A 17,806-nucleotide genomic window follows, 5' to 3' on the forward strand; every position below is an offset into this window, starting at 1 on the left:
AGTGTTTTAGATGCACCCAGAGGAAAAGGACACAGTGCACAGTGAAAGAAAGATAGCTCGTAAGGAATAGTGTTAACAAGAATGACCAGTATCGTGACACAGTGTGTGTGTATTCAGACACTCAGTCATGTCCAACTCTTTGCAACCCCATGGCCTATAGCCCACCAGGCTCCTCCCTCCATGGGATTCTCTAAGCAAGAATACTGGTGTGGGGTGCCATTTCTCCTTCAAAAGATCTTTCTCTTTTTTTTATGACATTACTGAATGAACAACAACAACAAAAAATGTCAACGTAAAATTTTATTCCAGTAAAGATATCTTTTTTAAGGAGCAATGACTTTTTCAGACATAGAAAGGCTGAAACAATACATCATCAGCAAAACTATACTAAAACAAATGCTAAAGAAATTTCCTCAGGCATAAGGAAAATGCAGAGAATAAAGTAACAGAATCCGAATTAAATCATTCTGAACATTCTCCACATCTTTAGTAAATATAAACTAACAGTCACAATGATATATACCTATTAGAATGGCTTTCAAAAACTGATCATGTGAAGTGTTGAGAATGTAGAGCAATTGGAAATCTCAGACACTGCTGATGAAAGTTAAAATGTGGTTTGGCTACTTTGAAAACCAGTTTGTTTCTTTTATAGTGGAACATGCACTTACCTTCCAGTCCCGTTGTCCTACTTGCAGGTGTTTGTCCAAGTGACTTGAAAACTTATGTTCACACAAAAATCATTATATGACTATATGACCTTATTTATAATAACCAAAAACTAGAAACAGCCCAAATTTCCTTCAACAGGTGAATGGATAAGCAAAATGTAACACATCCATATGATTAATACTCAACAATTAAAAAGAATGAACTATTCATACAAACAACATTAGTGAATCTAACATGAATGTTTAAAAAATGAAAAAAGCCACATCTACAGGGCTGCGTGTATACACTCTATTTTTATGGCGTTCTGAGAAGGGAAAGGCAAAACTAAAGAGAAAGAAACAAATCTGTGAACTCCAGATGTTGGGAAGATTCCCTGGAAAAGAAAATGGCAAGCTGCTCCAGCATTCTTGCCAGGAAATTCCATGGACAGAGGAGCCTAGCAGGCTGCAATTCATAGGATTGCAAAGAGGCAGACAGGACTGAGCAATTGACACTTTCACATATGATTGTGGAAAGTGTTACCTACACTGACATGGAGAGGGTTTTAGGGGATTGATGATGCTATTCATCACCTCTTTGTTGGTAGTAGTGGTGTTATATAATTGTTGATGATTATTACATGACTGTTTATATAACTTTTATATGACTGTATGATTGCTAAACTCACAGAATTGCATACCAAAAAGGGTGACTTTTACTATAGTATTACACTTGATTAAAATTATGATTAAAAAAATGGGAAAATTTCTGAAGACAAATGCAAGGCTGGTCTATAGAGAATCCCTAAAATGTTCATACATTGAGGCAACAGATCATTTATTGGGTACCTGTGGTTTGGAGGGATGGTAAAATGTGAGCCAGTATAGATATAAACGTAAAGCTATGTGTTAACTATCGGAGATTCCAAAATAAATATATTTCTACCCTTAAGGAGCCCATGGTTTACTGAAGGGAATAAGCCTTTTAACTGACAACCATGAAACAATGTGGTCAGAGCTATCAAAGAGACGATGCAAGGTATTCTTAGATCGTGCAAGTGTAATAGAGGACCAGTCAAGTGATAGGGCTAAAGACTGCCTGGAAGAGAAATCAACAAAGACATGAATGGAACTAAGTGTTTTAAGAGGGAAGGGGCTACTTTGTTAAGCAAAATAAGTTCTCATTAACCTAAAAAATTTTAAAAAACTAACACATGCATATTGGAACACATGCCTATAGTACTAAATTCAAAAGATTATGAAGATTTCTACTCAGAAGGATCTTTTCCTATCAATACTTGTATGTATTTATAGAAATATTGTTTGCGTCTATAAGTATTTGTGTATGGATTTTTAAAAACACAACAGTATAGCATATTATATGCACTCTAAATTTTGTTGTTTTCAACTAAAGTGCATCTTGGAGATTATTGCCTATCAGTATAAAACTAAACATAATAAAACTGTTATGGTTCCATTTGTATTTTGGGGGTTTTCTTACTGATAATTGTAAGGTTTTGTAATTATTATTCTGCTTATCTTTATTGTAACTCCTTTGTGAAATATATTAATATTTCTATTTCTATTACTAGCATAAGACAGATATGAATGATGATGCATTCATCCACTTTTTCTCACCTCTGTTCCTTCCAAGTCTAATTTTAATAGTTTATATTTTTAGATCTTCTTTTTGCCTTCACCCCCTCACCTACTATATCAGTGTTCTTGTTGTTGGAGGGATTAATACAGCAGTGAACAAAGCAAAGCAAACATGTCATAGAGTTTATATTCTAGTGGAAGAGTACAGGCAATATATAAATTATATAAGATCTATGGCTGTAAGATCTATGGGAGGGGGAGCAAAAGCAGCTTGAGTAATACATTGTGCCCGAGGGAAGAGGGTGGATTGCAATTTTAAGTAGATTCATCAGAAAAGGACTGACAAATCATGTACCATTTTATAAAGACATGAAAAAGTAAAGGATTGAATTTCTTAATATGTATTTCTCAAGGAGGAACATTCCTATTATCTTTCTCTTTGTTTTATCTCTTACTTATAGGTTAATTTCTCAACTTCTAGATCCCAATATTTCTTTGGATTTCTTCTTTCTGTCACAGTGTTCTATTGTTTCCAAGAACACTTTCAGTAAGTGTTCCATTTATCTAATATTCTATTCTTATTTCATGTGCACAATATCTTCTCCTCTCTGAGAATGTTATTTGTATTTTTAAAGATTTCTTATTTGTATTGTGTTACATATATTTTAATCTCACTTCCTTTTGTTTTTCATTTTGTAGTGTCTTCTCAAATGTTACCTGTTTCAGACTGAGACATTAAAAGCTAAGTGGAAATGTTATCAACTGACGAATTTTTCGTGTAGACTAATCCCGTTAGGATCTGGGCATTTGGTCCCAAATATTAGCATTTACAAGTTTTGGGTTTTTTTCCTGTGACTTCTTTATTTGTTCAAAGAGGAATCTTCTGCTCTCCTGCCAAAGGGAATATATGCCTGAATGACAACTCTCTTGGGTGAGTTATATACAGGGGCAAGAAGCCTACATATTCAGTACATAGACTTCCATTTATTCTCACTGTTTTTAATAGAGCATATGCCCCTCACTGTCCCCTTTCCTGCTTTGCCTCAGTCTTGAGTCTTTAATTTCTCCAAAGAATACATTTATAGTCTCTTAAGGAGACTGACAGATGTAGAGGAAGAAGTCTGACTGGTTTAACTTCTTGCATGAGTTTTGTACACCTGCATTTTTTAAGCTCAGAAGCTCATCCTCAAGAGATTTTGCATCTGGGTGCACCTTGCTTTTGGCTGGGCTCCTTCTTAACAAGCATTTTTAAATTTTTTCAGCTCTGCTCAAGATTCCATCCACATTTTCCCCTTCTTTAGCTTCTGTCTCTTCATACATGAAGAACAACAGCCAACTGGATTTCTTCCCAAGAGGAAGGTTATGCACATGAAATAAAATAATCAACTTGAAAAGTGTCTTCTGACCTTTCCAGCCCACTTTGGTCCCCTCCTCTCTTTGCTCCCAGTTGTTCAGTTGCCTTCTTTTAATTCTTTTACCACTTCATATTGATTCTTGCCTTGGGGGCTGTTTTACATTTTCTTCCTTCTGCCTGCAGTGCTCTTTCTTTACTCTTTTTCTTCATTATCTCTTTCTGGTATAACATCTAGAACATAAAAAATTATATGCAATATAAATGTATATGTGTATATATATTATAATGTATATATATAGTATGTATATTTATGGTGTAGTTTCTAAAACATAGTAATATTATGAACAGTAAATCAACACCCAACTCAGAAAATAAAACATTACCATTTATTTCATGTTCCTTTGTGGCTGTCTCCTAAATGAACCCTTACTTCTCTTTAGAATTATTCTTCGTCCTACATTCTATAAACTTGATTCCTCTCTGCTTAGGATTATTCTATCACATATTTGTGTATGAGTAAACACTATATTGTTTAGTGTGTTCGACTAGTGGTTTATAAGGAGTACTATGCAGGGTTTTGGATCATGTTTTTAATCTTTCAGTATTATGTTATTAGCCTTCACTCATAATGTTGGGTAGTTCATTTATGTTTGTTACTGTAATGAAATTTCAGAATTAATGATCTGCTTTCCTATGTGTGTATATATAATATAATGAACCACACTGTTGTGAACATCCTTGTACATGTATTCTGGTGCACATGTGTAAAAGTTTCTCTGGGGTAATATCTTGGAGGGGAATTGCTGATTGAAACACTATGAGGCAATTGAATTTTACAGAATGATGCCAGTGAGCTTTTCAAAGTGATTATATCAATTTATACCTCCCAAATCAATGTTTAGTTGTGTATATTGATCCACATTGTTCAAAGACTCATTTTTGACCATCTTTCTATTTCTGATAATTCTTTACTACGAGGTAGCAAAGCCTCATATACTTTTAACTTACATTTCTTTAATGATTTTGTTTTCCATAGTTTTACTGGACAGTTGTATATATCTTTTGGGAAGCTTATTTTCAAGTTTTCAGCCCATTTTTACATTGAGTTTTCTGTATTTTCCTTTGAATTTATGAGTCTTTCAAAATTACATATTCTTTATAAATTCTTCATGTTATTTACTGCAATTATCCTATTCCATTGTGTGTCTTAACTCTTCACTTATCCTGTGGTATATTTTCATGGACTTTAAATGTAGCCCTATTTATCTCTTTTTGCCACATGGGACATTTTTAGAATACTGAAGTGCTCCTTTCCTAATTCAGTTTCATGGATTTATTCTCCTGTGATATCTTCTAGAAATCAGTATTGTTTTGACTTTCACATTTATTACTGTTGACATAGAATATAATTTTTGGTATGATGTGAAGTCATGCTTCATTACCCCACACCAGTACTCTTGCCTGGAAAATCCCATGGACAGAGGAGCCTGGTAGGCTACAGTCCATGGAGTCGCTAAGAGTCAGACACAACTGAGTGACTTCACTTTCACTTTTCCCTTTCATGCACTGGAGAAGGAAATGGCAACCCACTCCATTATTCTTGCCTGGAGAATCCTAGGGACAGCGGAGCCTGGTGGGCTGCTGTCTATGGGGTCGCACAGAGTTGGACATGACTGAAGCGACTTAGCAGCAGCAGCAGCAGCAAGCTTCCTTTTACACGCTCACCCCCCCCCACCATATCTAGTGTCCAGTTGCCCAGAAACATATTTACCAAATGTTAGTTGTACCTTGTTTTTCATAAATTAACCATTTGTGTATATAAGCTTTCTATTATTTTCCATATGTCTATTTATGTACCTTTGCATCAATACTATACTGTCTGTTTTACCAAATTAAAAATATGTATATGTTAATTTCCCTGCAGCAGAGTTGCATTATAGGGGACTGGAATGCAAAAGTAGGAAGTCAGGAAACACCTGGCATAACAGGCAAATTTGGCCTTGGAGTACAGAATGAAGCAGGACAAAGGTTAATAGAATTTTGCCAAGAGAATGCACTGGTCATAGCAAACACCCTCTTCCAACAACACAAGAGAAGACTCTACACATGGACATCACCAGATGCTCAACACCAAAATCAGATATATTATATTCTTTGCAGGCAAAGATGGAGAAGCTCTGTACAGTCAGCAAAAACAAGACCAGGAGCTGACTATGGTTCAGATCATGAACTCCTTATTGCCAAATTCAGACTTAAATTGAAGAAACTAGGGAAAACCACTAGATCATTCAGGTATGACCTCAATCAAATCCCTTACGATTATACAGTGGAAGTGAGAAATAGATTTGAAGGACTAGATATGATAGAGTGCCTGATGAACTATGGACAGAGGTTCGTGACATTGTACAGGAGACAGGGATCAAGACCATCCCCATGGAAAAGAAATGCAAAAAAGCAAAATGGCCATCTGAGAAGGCCTTACATATAGCTGTGAAAAGAACAGAAGAGAAAAGCAAAGGAGAAAATGAAAGATATTCCCATTTAAATGCAGAGTTCCAAAGAATAGCAAGGAGAGATAAGAAAGCCTTCCTCAGCAATCAATGCAAAGAAATAGAGGAAAACAACAGAATTGGAAAGACTAGAGATCTCTTCAAGAAAATTAGAGATACCAAGGGAACATTTCATGCAAAGATGGGCTCAATAAAGGATAGAAATAGTAGGGACCTAACAGAAGCAGAAGATATTAAGAAGAGGTGGCAAGAATACACAGAAGAACTGTACAAAAAAGATCTTCATGACCCAGATAATCACGATGGTGGGATCACTCACCTAGAGCCAGACATCCTGGAATGTGAAGTCAAGTGGGCCTTAGAAAGCATCACTACAAACAAAGCTAGTGGAGGTGATGAAATTCCAGTTGAGCTATTTCAAATCCTAAAAGATGATGCTGTAAAGTGCTGCACTCAATATGCCAGCAAATTTGGAAAACTCAGCAGTGGCCACAGGACTGGAAAAGGTCAGGTTTTATTCCAATCCCAAAGAAGGCAATGCCAAAGAATGTTCAAACTACCACCCAATTGCACTCATCTCACGCACTAGTAAAGTAATCCTCAAAATTCTCCAAGCCAGGCTTCAACAGTACATGAACTGTGAACTTCCAGATGTTCAAGCTGGTTTTAGAAAAGGCAGAAGAACCAGAAATCAAATTGCCAATATCCACTGGATCATCGAAAAAGCAAGAGAGTTCCAGAAAAACATCTATTTCTGCTTTATTGACTATGCCAAAGCCTTTGACTGTGTGGATCACAATGAACTGTGGAAAATTCTGAAAGAGATGGGAATACCAGACCATCTGACCTTGAGAAACCTGTATGCAGGTCAGGAAGCAACAGTTAGAACTGGACATGGAACAACAGACTGGTTCCAAATAGGAAAAGGAGTACATCAAGGCCGTATATTGTCACCCTGCTTATTTGACTTATATGCAGAGTACATCATGAGAAACGCTGGGCTGGAGGAAGCACAAGCTGGAATCAAGATTGCCGGGAGAAATATCAATAACCTCAGACATGCAGATGACACCACTCTTATGGCAGAAAGTGAAGAAGAACTAAAGAGCCTCTTGATGAAAGTGAAAGAGGAGAGTGAAAAAGTTGGCTTAAAGCTCAACATTCAGAAAACTAAGATCATGGCATCTGGTCCCATCACTTCATGGGAAATAGATGGTGAAACAGTGGAAACAGTGTCAGACTTTATTTTTTGGGGCTCCAAAATCACTGCTAATGGTGATTGCAGCCATGAAATTAAAAGACGCTTACTCCTTGGAAGAAAAGTTATGACCAATCTAGATGGCATATTGAAAAGCAGAGACATTACTTCACCAAAAAAGTCATCTAGTCAAGGCTGTGGTTTTTCCAGTGGTCATGTATGGATGTGAGAGTTGGATGGTGAAGAAAGCTGAGTGCTGAAGAATTGATGCTTTTGAACTGTGGTGTTGAAGAAGACTCTTGAGAGTCCCTTGGACTACAAGGAGATCCAACCAGTCCATCCTAAAGGAGATCAGTCCTGGGTGTTCATTGGAAGGACTGATGCTGAAGCTGAAACTCCAATACTTTGGCCACCTGATGTGAAGAGCTGACTCATTTGAAAAGACCCTGATGCTGGGAAAGACTGAGGGCAAGGGGAAAAGGGGACAGCACAGGATGAGACGTTTGGATGGCATCACTGACTTGATGGACATGAATTTGGGTAGGCTCCGGGAGTTGGTGATGGACAGGGAGGCCTGGCGTGCTGCGGTTCATGGAGTCGAAAAGAGTAGGACACAACCGAGCAACTGAACTGAACTGAACTGACTAGACAGACCTTTGTTGACAAAACATGCCTCTGCTTTTTAATATGCTGTCTAGGTTACTCATAACTTTTCTTCCAAGGAGTAAACATCTTTTAATTTCATGACTGCAATCACCATCTACAGTGATTTGAAGCCCCCAAAAATTAAGTCAGCCACTGTTTCCACTGTTTCCCCATCTATTTGCCATGAAGTGACGGGACCGGATGCCATGATCTTAGTTTTCTGAATATACATAAATAAAAATACACAACATGTATACAGCTCAATGAGTTACCATGTGAAAATGCTTGTGTGATCACCACTGTGTTGACAGTAAAATGAATATTGCAAATACTCAAGGAGCCTCAGCATTTCCTCCCATTTATTGAATTCACTCTTCTACTAGCAATGGATTAAATTCCTGGTTGCTCTACATCTTCAGCAGTATGTATAGTTGTCAGTCTTTTTTCATGTTAGCCATTCCATTGGATGTGTGGTGGCATGATACTGTGGCATTAATTTAGAGATATTCCATTATAAAATTTGACCTAATAACTCTCTGGGTATTTTAAGCATAATTCTCTGGATATCCCAGAGATTCTGAGAATGATCAAATATCATGAATATGTTTAATTTCTACTTAAACTGTTTAGAGTGTCTTCTGTTGTTTGCAGCTAAGAATCCTGCTGATACAAGGAGAAAGAACATATGATGTTATGAATTAACTGATTAAAAAAGACATTACAGAGAAAAATGGCAGAGAAAGAGGAGGTATGCAAGGAAAAATAAACAATTGTCTGATGGGTTACTGGAAATAGATAAGTCTAGGCAGGTCTGTTTCCTATGCCACACTGCTTTTTTATAGTGATTAAAATAGAACTGTTAACATTCTATATGTTGGGATTTTGAGAAATATATAGGGATAATTTTGGAAAAGTGAGTAATGGATGCAAAGGTTGGAAAATGGAAAGAGTTTGCTCATACTATAGTTTTAAGGAGAGATATCACTGACCAACTGAAAGCAGAAAGAAATTGTAAAGATAATTTTAAAAATCCAAAAGTGCTTCATGAAATACAGGTGTTTCTTGGTACCTTACATAATCTTTCGCATTTTCATAAGTAGTGTTGATATCATCAGCATGTTTCTCTTTTAATTTTGTCAACAGAACCTTGCTTATCCACAAAATCAACAATTCTGAGCCCAAACTCAGGTATAGTAAATCAGACTTTCTGTAGATGCCATCTGGGAGAAAGTGTTTTTTGAATGCTTAGATGTTTTATTTTGTTGATAATAAAGCCTTGAATGTTAATGGTATAAACTTTTGTTTACAGAAATCAAGTATTTTATTTCATAACAAAGTTTGGAGAATTTAATATACCAATCATATCTAAAGCCTTAAGGCAAATCCCATTTATGTATAAAGAGAGTTTAACAAATTTGCTTGATTCAAATGATTATCGAGTATTTGTGTTAACCTGCCCTTCTTCATTTATCTCTGAATTTTTTATGACTTTTCCAAGCTCAAGTTTAAAATCAAAGTTAAAAACACTGAAAATGAAGCCATAAGCACTGGACTGGGTGTTATCTCACGTATTTTCTAAGTTTTGAAAAATATTTAACATCATAAGCATCGCTTTCCCTAATGTATTAAATAAGAATATAGGCAGACTTTGTGCAGATTTTATTGAAGAGGTGTGTTTGTGTGTATGTATGTGTGAGTATGTGCATGCTCAGCTTTAGTGCACAGAAGTCATACACTAAGTGTTTTACTTTCTTATGTGACATTTTATTAAAAGGATGATTAGCATCATAGTTCTCTTGCTTTCCACTACCCTCTTTGCATGACAGGTTGCCGGTAACACTGTGCAAGTGAAAGTCACTCATTTGTGTCTGACTCTTTGCGACGCCATGCACTGTATAGTCCATGGACTTCTCTAGGACAGAACACTGAAATGGGTAGCCTTTCCCTTCTCTGAAGGATCTTCCCAACCCAGGGATCGAACCCTGGTCTGTCACATTGCAGGCATGTTCTTTACACTGTGTTTAGTGTTTAATTAGTGGTACATATCTGTTTACAATTTTCTTCTATAAACTAATAAAGTAATTATGTTAATGTATCTTAGGTTTCTATCAAATTATTCATACAATGGTAGCATTTTCTTGAATTCTTCTAAAAAATATACCTTGACTTGCAGTGGTGTTCATTCATTGACAAATATTTATTAAATGCTTACTCTGTCTCAGATACTGTTCATGTTTCTAGAAACTGTAGTACAAAGAGACCAAATCTGTGATTTTTGAAAGATTAACTCCAGTAGTTAGAGATAGTGTACATAGAAAACTAATTCACAGAAGACTCATGGAATCTAAGCTCAAACCTACTACAAGTATCTTAAATTTGACCATTGACTTGCCTTTTTATTAAATTAACATTTCTAGCATCAGAAAAGAATTACACAAAAGTACCACTTCAGTTCTATTCAGCACTAGATAAACATATAGAAAATAAGTCTGTCCAATCAGTCTGCATTGACATTGAAAGTGTATTGTTTATTTAAAATAAAGAAAAAAAAGAAGCAAAAAAGTAAATGGGAAAAGGTGCAAAGCTTTTTGGGGGCACTGCTTGAAATAATGGTAAGAAGTGGAAAGATTTTCAATCTCCAACCCTGAGACACTAGACCCAAGGTGAGGAGAAGGGATTGGATTCTATGAAGGCCCAACATTACTGTGAAGGATCCTATAGGGGCAAGACCATTGTAATGTGAAAATCATATCTGAATTGTCAGCAAAGTAGATCCACTATTGTTAGTCAGAAAAACAGTCCTGAAATGAGAAATAAATTGACAACTTTTTATCTGAATATATAAATAAACCAAGATTTAAAAAATGAAGAAGGGAGGCACTAGAAGAAAAGCAGAGTATTACGTTTAGGCATAAATGTGGTGCCTAGGAAGGACTTTAGCAAATACTGCTTCAGACTGCTGTGTTCTTTTGAGCCACTCATGCCAGACTGAGGCAGGGCTTTAATGAGAGCTGCTAGCCAGGTAAGGAAGGAGAAGGGAATTGCTATTCAAGTCTGTTCAGTAATTAATAGGTGCTTCTATATGTGCCATTTTAGTCTATTATGTATATATATATCTTTATTTTAAGTGGAAAACCAAATTTATGAAGACTGTGACTTAGCCAAAGTTCTACCAAGTTAGTAGTAGAAACAGAAATGATCTTCTGTCTTCTAGTCTATTATTGTTTTACAACCTCCTGTATAAGTCACCAGATCCACTTCAAAAGAATTCCACCATCCCATCCATTATATTGTTCTTCCAAGTAAGACCATGGATCTTTTCCATTCCATTTTATTTTATCTTATTCTTGTCTTTTTATGCTAACGCCAAGTTCTGCTTAGAGAAAAAAAAAAAAAAAAACACTTGACTCATCCACACCCAGCGTGTAACTGTATTATTACAAATGTAATCTTTTCATCTATATTAAAATACTTATTAACAACCACTAGAGTCAAAGCACAGTATTTGTATCTAATAAGATGTGCAGTCATGTGCAAGAACAAACATTTTCTAAACTTAATTTTCAAGCCTGGAAAATCTAAGCTCATAATGGCAGTGTGTTGAATATAAGTATTATAGTCTTTATTTCTCACCCTTGTTTCAACAAAGAATGTGATGGTGTTTCTCCCTTACAAAAAAAAATGTCCTCTCTGATAGGATTATTAATGAGTTGATATATGAAGGAAATACATGGAGGGCAAGGAGAGAGGAGAATTCTATGGAGAAAAATGAGCAAAAGACAAGAGCCTGTACAAAGATTCTGTGGAGTAAGGGACATCAGTTATTCAAGCACTTAAAAAAGCCCGTGTGACTAGAATGCAGAGAATTGAGAGGACCATGATGTTAAGATGAGGCATGGTAGGAGCAAGACCTTATAGACCTGGAAGGCCGTGGATAGAATTTTGGTCTTCCTTGTAAACTCAGTAGGAAACCAGTGGATTATTTTAATTAAGAGATGATTGTAAAATCTGCTAAAGTTAGGTTCATAATTTTTAAATAATTGTAGATGAAGCAGTCCTGGAAGAGGATAAGAGCAGACACAGGGAGGCCAGTTAAAAGACTCTGCCCTAGAGTAGGAGATGGAGAGGTAATCTTTCTGAGTAGCTCAGACGGTAAAGAGACTGCCTGCAATGAGGGAGACCCAAGTTTGATCCCTGGGTCGGGAAGATCCCTTGGAGAAGGGAAAGGCAAGCCACTCCAGTATTCTTGCTTGGAAAATCCCATGGACAGAGGATCCTGGCAGGCCCCAATCCATGATATTGCAAAGAGTCAGACACGACTGAGCAACTAACACACACAGTGGAAGAGGAATGAGATTAGTGAAAATGACACAAGTTCTGGAGCAAGAATCAACAGGATTCTGAACTGGATTTGAAGGGGAGAAAGGACTGCAAAATACCTCCTGGGTTTCTGACTTGTACAATTGATACTTGTTGATTGAAGTTGATAGTGTTCACTACATAGAGAACATTAAAGAGAAGAGCAATTATGGATATGGGTCATTAAGATATCCCAGTAGAAAGGTTATCTGTGTGTTAGTTGCTCAGTTGTATCCGACTCTTTGTGACCCCGTGGACTGTAGCCCACCAGGCTTCTCTGTCCATGAAATTCTCCAGGCAAGAATACTGGCTTGAATTGCCATTCCCTTCTCCAGAGGAACATAGTCCAGCCTGGAGATAAAATTTTGAGAATCGTCAGCACATGAGCAGTAGTCAAAACTTTCAGTGGGGATGAGATTCCATGGACAGAAAAGTTTTGAATGGTAAAAGAGCTAAATCTGAGTTTTTAATTACCCAGAGGGTACAAGGGGATACATCTGTAAAAATGATTAAGGAGAGAATAACATCATCTACATCAATAAAAGAGAAATTTATAAATGAGAGGGATTAGCAGTATTGAATCCTACTGACAAGTCAAGAAAAATAGAGACTATAAAATGGCAAATTCCTGCTGATAGTGTGTGTAGAGTTCAGTCAGCAGCCAAACTGATCCATTGTCCATGTCAAAATGTCAGAGTGCTTTATTCCACACATGTTTAATGGTAAAGAGAGGGAAAGGATATTTGTGTGCAAAATATTCTGACGTGTTACAAGTTTTCTGGGGCACAACTAGTGACCCTGGGAAAAAATTCCGAGGAAAAGAGACTAGAAAGTAGCCTTGGAGGTACTGACTGGCACTAGCACTAAATTAGATTTCTCCTGCTATTTCATGCTCAGCATGGTTTTCCATGGCAACCAAGCTTAAATAGTTCTGTTAGGTGAACAGGTCAATACAATTACAGCCATTTGTCTTATTACTCTTATTTGTCATATTAGAAAGTGCACATTTTTGTTTGGGAGCCTATTAAGATTTGGTCAAATTTCTTATAATTGTTTCAAATCAAAGTTATTTTGCAAACAAGGAAAAATATATCTTAAAACTAAATTTACATGAGGAACATTTTTTCACTGTGTACATTAGGGAGCAAGTTATGAAAAGAAGAATATAATGAATTTGAAATATAAAACCATTATATCCTGCTGGACAATACAAAGGAATTGATTAAAAAGCTTTACAGATCAGTCAGCTCTTAGAAGTAAAATACATGCATGCCTTTGTGAAGCTCAACACACTCTCATAAGTTTATTTTTCTCAATGAAGACAGCGGATATAAAATAATGAATCATTAAACTCAAAGCATAAACATTTTTTATTATGAAAGATACTAGTCATTTAAATTTTCATATATACTACCTAATAAGAAAAAAATTCCAATATAATATTTTGACTGACTGAGTGGAGATGGATTTCCTAAAGTGACTTTAAACAATCGAGATGCAAATTAAATGATTGTTCCTGCAAGCCTATAATAGGGAACTGAAAACCAGCACAGGTCCTTTTAGCCCATGTTCTTTGCTTTGTGTTCTGTGATGTGAGATGTATTTTTTTGCCATCACTATTCACATGTCAGCAATTTTAGCTGAGTATTAAAATGACTTGGTTTTGATTTCTAGGAACAAATAATTGTAAGGGTCCAGAATTTGTTCATTTATAGTTGGAAGAAACTCCTTTCTGAGATCCTTTGCAGCCCTTTCTAAGTCGAGTACTCTATTTCATTTCATTAAATGAAATGAAAATAAAAATGTCAACTTAAAAAACAATTTATTTTAAAAAATTCAATTTAATTTTTTCTCAAGAAAAAAAACAGGTTGAAATTACAACCTTTAAAATCATGTGCAGTTATTAACAATATATCACAAAAGTGAAAAATAATTAAAGCCTAATTATTCATTAAATATTTACTGCAGTTCATTGTTTCATTTGATTAGCTTATGGTTGATTTCTAGGAAAGATAGTCCGAATTTGGATTTATCTGTGCCCTGAGCTACTGATTATTCTGGATCACTTGTTCTGAACATCATCTGAATTTGCAGATGTTTAACTGCTCCTTTAGCATTTATGACAAAACAAAGCGGTATTTCTTGCTCATAAAAGCAAGCAATTTGGCACAAAATTTCTATTTCAAGCTAATAAATTCCACTTGGGACAACAGTGCTCTAAGATGCAGGGAGAACCAAATACATGACCCATGAAAGATGTTTATGTGTTTTTTGGTGTTTTTTTTTAATTGAATGAAAGATTCTTTAAATTCTATAGTACTTTACAATTTTCAAAATTTTCTCACCCATGATTCATATAATCCCATAATAAATCTTTTTCCCTCTACCTTTATATTTCCCATCACCCCTTCTCCCACTGGTAACCACTAGTTTGTTGTCTACTTCTGTGAGTCTGCTTCTTTTCTGTTTTATTCATGAGTTTGTTGTGTTTTTTGGATTCCACATATAAGTGATAGCACACTGTATATCCAAAAAAACAAAAACACTAATATGAAAAGATGCGTGTACCATAATGTTCATAGCACAGTTATTTACAATTGCCAAGGTATGAAAGCAACCTAACTATTCATCAGTAGGTGAATGGATAAATATGTGTATGTATATATTCATACATATATATATATTTACACACACACACACACACACACACACACATCTAAGTGTGTAAGTGTATAGGCTTTCCAGGTAGTGCTGGTGGTAAACAACCCCCCTGCCAATGCAGGTAGATATAAGAGATGCAGGTTAGATTCCTGAGTCGAAAGGATCCCCTGGAAGAGGGCATCACAATCCATTCCATTATTCTTTCCTGGCAGAATCCAATGGACAGAGGAGCCTAGGGGCTGCCATCCATAGGGTTGCACAGAGTCAAACACAACTGAGGCGACTTGGCACACATGTGTGTGTGTATGTGTGTGTGATGGAATACTATACAACCTTAAAAAGAATGAAAATTTGCCATTTGTAGCAATGTAGATGGACTTGGAGGGCATTATGCAAAGTGAAATAAGTCAGTCAGAGAAAGACAAATACTGTAAGATGCTACTATCTTGAAAATCCTACCAGGAAGAAATTTCTACATCTCTGGAAGACAGTGAAGATAGACAGCTACCTTATTTCATTATATCCCACTGTTTCAAATTATGCTATCAACACAAGCCAAAAACTCACATTTATGACTTGGTAAAGATTTTTTGGTTGTAATGTCTCTCTCTCTCTCTCCCCCACACACACCCCACCCTTCCATACACATACACTATGCATGTGCACCACAATTTCTTTGAGTCTTATTCTACCACCAACTTGGACACATTGACACAAGATATTTTTGCTACACCCCTTCATGTAGAAACTAAACAAATATTAGAATGCTTGGAGCTAAAAATAACAATTGAAAGGAGAAGGGAGAAGGGGAGAACCTTGTTCATCTTGTGTGTTTTCTTTTTATATTTCTTTTGGTCTATAATTAGGCAAACAGAATGAAATATATTAATAACATGAATCATTGAATCATGTGATACAATTTATGTGCTCTAATCCATAAGTCAATGTAATGGTATTAATTTTAATAATTCTTATTACATCATGGAACATGAAAGTGAGACTTTTAATAGATGGATGAGAGGGTTACTCTACTCACCCAGCAAATATATTTGCACACATATTCCCCATAAGCAGGTTTTCCACCATTAACATATTTTGAATAACTAGAAAACCTTTATTTTAATGTTTTGCTTGGCTTTCCCTCTTATTGGATCCAACATTTTACAGGACGTTTCATGGTTCTGAATAATCTTAATAAGTATGTTAACTCATGTTTTAGTTTTGACATCTAGCAAATGAGTTGGAAACCAAAGGAACGTGTTATTTGTTGCTGTTTGCATGTCAGGAAGATTGACAGTCTGTTTGTGCCTACTTTGCTGGTTATAACATAATGTAATGTAGGTCACAGTGCAGTTTAAGTTAGTTGTTTTCAATAATGGAGCTGAGAATCACTGTCACAACTCTGTATTACAAAAAACAAATCACATATATACTATTACAAATGCAAAATCAAGTCAAATTATAAAAACTTATCAGGTTACTCTTCTAGTTATGCCATTTTCCCTGTGTTCAGATACCAGTTTTTGAGTGGGAAATATAATATTGAAATAGCAGCACAAATACAAGGAATTGGTCATAATGCTGGGTAAGCATATGAGAAAAAAGTGTTTTATATAGTTAACATCATATGTGTATGTTCTGGTATAAAAATTATAGAATCATTAATACAGGTAATGTATCAGTGACTAAAATTATTTATATGTATTATATATTTGCATATATGGATATATCATAGATAAAGTAAAAAAATCAATATGTCTCTCTGTCACTACTGATCACATTGTGTAAGTCTTCTGTTAACTGAATGATCGTCTTATTGGTATAAGTCATCATCCTGAAAGTAAAGGTTATGCACTGAGTTTTCAGTGACTTATGAAGAAGCTTGCATTTTGCAAACTTGTAAGCTTGTTTGGAAAATTAACAGTGATTTGACACTTAGGTATTTATTTGCTCAATACCATAAACAAATAATGCAAATTCTAATTGTATTTGTTTGGTTCTGTGTGATACAGCTATTCCATTTGCTTCTCCCAAATTTAGTCTCCACCTTTCTTCCCTCTGTGCTGTGCTCCAGGAGGTTAAACTCTGTGGACTACATCTACTTTGGTCTCTGGGTAACTCTGGTAAGAGATCTGAAGGAAGAAGAGAGGAGGGTCATGTCAGGACCATATGACCCCAGCTCTGTCTGGTGGCTCTGTCATCAGTCGAATCCTCAAAAATGAAGATCACAGCTCTGTTAGGTGGCCATCGACACAAAGAGCTTATTCTATCACTCCTCATTCCTCTTCCATTGCCCAGGTTCCAACAGCAGGTCTCTCCTGCTCCTCATCAGGACTAAAGATGGTGATGGTGTCCAGCTTCCTGTTATGACTAGGCTGGGATCCTGCAGTCTCTGGAGGTCCCCTTTAACTTCGCCCACATTTTTATAAACAGTTCCTTTAGTAAATGCTTCTTAAATTATCCAGTCTAATGTGTCTTCTCTTTCCTGCTGTTGCCTTATCTGGTATACTAATCACAGTGGAATAAATTCTGAAAACAGGGAATGTTCTTGACATTGCCAAATCATGTTGATTTAATTTTTAACTATTATTTTAATGTTATTTATAGAATTATAATTTTTATTCCATGCAAAATCCACTGCAATATTGTAAAGTAATTAGCCCCCAACTAAAATAAATAAATTTATTAATAAAAAAAAAAACCTATTCTCCATGCCATCAAAAATCAAAACTCTGACAAATTTCACAATTAACTTAAAGAAGCAAGTAATACATGATGTTGAGCTGAACTTTCATACTATAAAATGATACTGTTAAGCATTTCACATGAC

The 17,806-nt window shown here is 35.8% G+C and overlaps 1 long non-coding RNA gene across 1 annotated transcript; it reads left to right on the forward strand.

Moving 5' to 3' along the window:
- The first annotated feature begins 2,795 nt into the window (after positions 1 to 2,795).
- Positions 2,796 to 17,436, forward strand: LOC145545327 (uncharacterized). Its single transcript, XR_014082003.1, has 4 exons — positions 2,796 to 3,180; positions 8,608 to 8,704; positions 9,100 to 9,144; positions 17,051 to 17,436. It is a non-coding gene; the product is annotated as an uncharacterized LOC145545327 (long non-coding RNA).
- The last annotated feature ends 370 nt before the right edge of the window (positions 17,437 to 17,806 follow it).

The sequence above is a fragment of the Giraffa tippelskirchi genome, chromosome 4, assembly GCF_054371585.1.
Source record: "Giraffa tippelskirchi isolate mGirTip1 chromosome 4, T2T-mGirTip1v1.2.pri, whole genome shotgun sequence".
In the NCBI taxonomy this organism is placed as follows: Eukaryota; Metazoa; Chordata; class Mammalia; order Artiodactyla; family Giraffidae; genus Giraffa; species Giraffa tippelskirchi.